Source organism: Corvus brachyrhynchos, unplaced genomic scaffold (genome assembly GCF_000691975.1).
Source record: "Corvus brachyrhynchos isolate BGI_N302 unplaced genomic scaffold, ASM69197v1 scaffold101, whole genome shotgun sequence".
Lineage (NCBI taxonomy): Eukaryota > Metazoa > Chordata > Aves > Passeriformes > Corvidae > Corvus > Corvus brachyrhynchos.
The window spans coordinates 4,063,664-4,066,421 of record NW_008237239.1 but is presented as its reverse complement, the minus strand read 5'-3'; the positions used below and the strand labels follow the sequence as shown (position 1 = coordinate 4,066,421).

Sequence of the window (2,758 nt, the reverse complement as noted above, 5' to 3'; positions counted from 1 at the left end):
AGCTCCGCGGGCGCTGCCTGGAGCCGCTTCCACCTTCACGAGTAGCGTGTGCCCTGGGAAGATTTCAGCGTGCGGTCACTGGGATCCGCTCTGCCACCGAGCCCGCGTTCTCCTTGGCCACGGGCTACGGGCTAAAGCCTATCACAGCGTGAACGATCTTGTGTTTAGTTCGGGGGATTTAGGACAAGGTCTATATGCAAATTAATAATTGACCAACAATAATTAGAAGAAAGGGGAGGGTGTTCAGGCGGGGGGTGGGGGTAGGGAGGAGGAGGTGTTCTTTGAGGAGAAATGGTTTGGATTTCGCCTGCCGCATTTGAGGCCGTGGCGTGTCCGGCTGCAGGCACAGGGCACTGCCCGGGCCAGCCGCCTCCCGCCCCGCAGGGCACCAGAGCTTCACACCCTCTCCGTCAGCACCTGAACTTTTCAAGACACTTCCAGTTTAATCATTTCCAGAAATTTAATGTCCGTAGTAATAACAGCAACAGGATTACGATCCTGTTGCCTGCGAGTCGGGTGGTTAAAGCCAGGTCTATTTTTAAATCCTAACGCTATTTTCTGCTCTACGAGCTTGTGGTGGAGTACAGTGCTATTAATGATCAGCCTCATCTCTTTGTAAAGTCCGCGGGCACTGCAACCAATCTAGACACAAAGAAGGGAAATCTGAACAGAATTACAGCTCTTGGCGGTGGCACCGAATGTAGCTAATATCGTTTTCAGTATTCAAATAGGTTGCGGTTTATTTTTCAAATTTATTTTTATTTTATTTTATGTTTTTCTTTTCAAAGCCCGACATTATTTAAAAATCCACTTCGGAGTCAAATACAACATATTTAGCATCACCATCTTTCTCCTCCCCTTAGTCCTCTCGAGTGTGCCGTAGAGCTACTTTCGGATCGCTGTGTTAGGAACATGTTAAAAGCCGGTGCATCGCAGCCAGACTCGGGCAGCAGCCCCTCTCCTCCCCTGCCAGGCTGCGCGGGGCTGGCGGTGCGAGGGACACAAGCGCAGGCTGTCTTTAATCGTAATCGGCATCGGATTAAAAACCCCCAAACCTCCAATGTGCTTGTACCTCCCGGTAATCTGAAAACATGTCAATTAAGACACGTATTCATTTGCTTAGGGAGATGATATTTAAATAAGAAACAACTAGGTGCTTTGCATAGTAATCCCAAACACGTATCTCCATAGCCAAGCGCTGTGACTGACCACAAACAAGTGATCACACAGCCAGAAGAAAGCAGGAGAGGCAGATTATTGTCTAACATGAAACTGTTCACCGCCCAGGACCTCAGCACTGTCAGCTTCTTAGTTGTCTGGTATTAACTGTAATCGTATTTGCACTCCGGTTGTAATTAAGCCATCGGAAATTATCGTATTTTGCTGCTTCCGAAAAGGACTCCCTTACAGACTGGATTCCCAGACAGGTGAAAGGAGCCATTCCATTAAAAAAAGAACAAAAGAAGAACAAAAAAAGGGACATTTTTTAAAATTGAGCTGAAAGGCCCAGCCTTCCCATGATTAGCTATTTTTCTAGATTAAAACAGATGCATGAAATGTTATCTGCGAATACACCTGGGGAAAGTACCATTCTGTGTTGGTAAAAAAAAATCCCAACCAAACAAACAACACCAGAGAAACACCCTGCAAATTACATCCGTCAGGTCCACATAGCTGCATTGCTAGCAAAGACTCATGCAGGAGCTTACCTTGAGACCTTAGAAGCTTCTTCCAAAATTGTACCCTCCTTAATGAGAGACGAGGGATGGGTTTTGAATGGAGAGGAGACGCAATGATCTAGCCAGTAGATGGAGGTTGTTCCTTGCTCCTAGCAGAGGATCCCTATGTTAATTAAAATAAACAAGCTGCTTGGTGGAAAGATTTTTTTTTTCTCCCTTCTCTCCCTCTCTCTTCCCGCCCTCTACATAGCCTCTGATACAGAACTGACGTGAATTTCTAACCTCTGACCTTTCGCCAACATACACTGATACCTGCCTTTTATTTTCTGTTTGTTTCGAAATATTTCCGAAAACAAAATAAATAAATAAAGAAGAAGACTGAATGAAAGCACAAAAATAAATCCCACCTCTCGATTTTGGCTGCTTTGCTGGATTTTCTTGATTAGCTGTCTCAGCTCCTCAGTAATCAGGTGAGGTGTTAATGGGGAGCTGGTTGTAAATAAAACTAATAAAGCAAAGAACATATTAGGAAATTAAAAAAAGGCGAGGACTGAGAGGCTGTTAAAAATATTGTAGAGAGCTGAGCGTTTCCCCATCACGTCGTTTTTTTCGTGCTGTGCTTATTCACAGCTGAGCAGCAAACCCCGGGTTGTTGCCATCTCTCCACAATTTTTTTTCAAATCGCCCTGAACCAGCCATGGACTGCATCAACCCTTCCCACTTTCATAAAAATCCTCTCAAATGGAGTCGCTAAACAGCAAACTTCAGCCTGATCTGATGTGATATGATATACGGATTCATGGAGCAACCTCGCTTTGCCAAACCCGATGAAACTGTGAGTTGTCATACAATACTACGCAGTCAAACCTGGGATAATTGTAAAAGTGAACCCAATTTAACCCATTAGAATAAAATCAGATGCCAAGATGAATCGGAATCATTGCTTCTTAGGTGACAATACTGATGACAATTGATCCACCGGCTCAAAACAATAGAAAAATATAGGGTCGGGAGTCATTTCTCGTACTCCCTCCCAGGGGGAAGCGGGGAGCCGTCGGGGAGGCAGGAGCCGGCTCCCG

The 2,758-nt window shown here is 45.3% G+C and overlaps 1 protein-coding gene across 3 annotated transcripts in view; it reads right to left on the bottom strand.

Annotated features, from left to right (window-relative positions):
- The window catches only part of LHX9 (LIM homeobox 9), a 21,166-nt gene extending 18,855 nt beyond the window's left edge, over positions 1-2,311 (bottom strand). For 2 of the 3 annotated variants that reach the window (XM_017729717.1, XM_008630211.2), the window contains exons 1-2: positions 2,087-2,311; positions 1,710-1,842 (exon numbers count right to left, since the gene is read on the bottom strand). The gene's annotated coding sequence lies outside the window, so the exon portion shown is untranslated. The remainder of the gene's footprint in view (positions 1-1,709; positions 1,843-2,086) is intronic. The other variant, XM_017729714.1, reaches the window with a different exon arrangement.
- Positions 2,312-2,758: the final 447 nt, after the last annotated feature.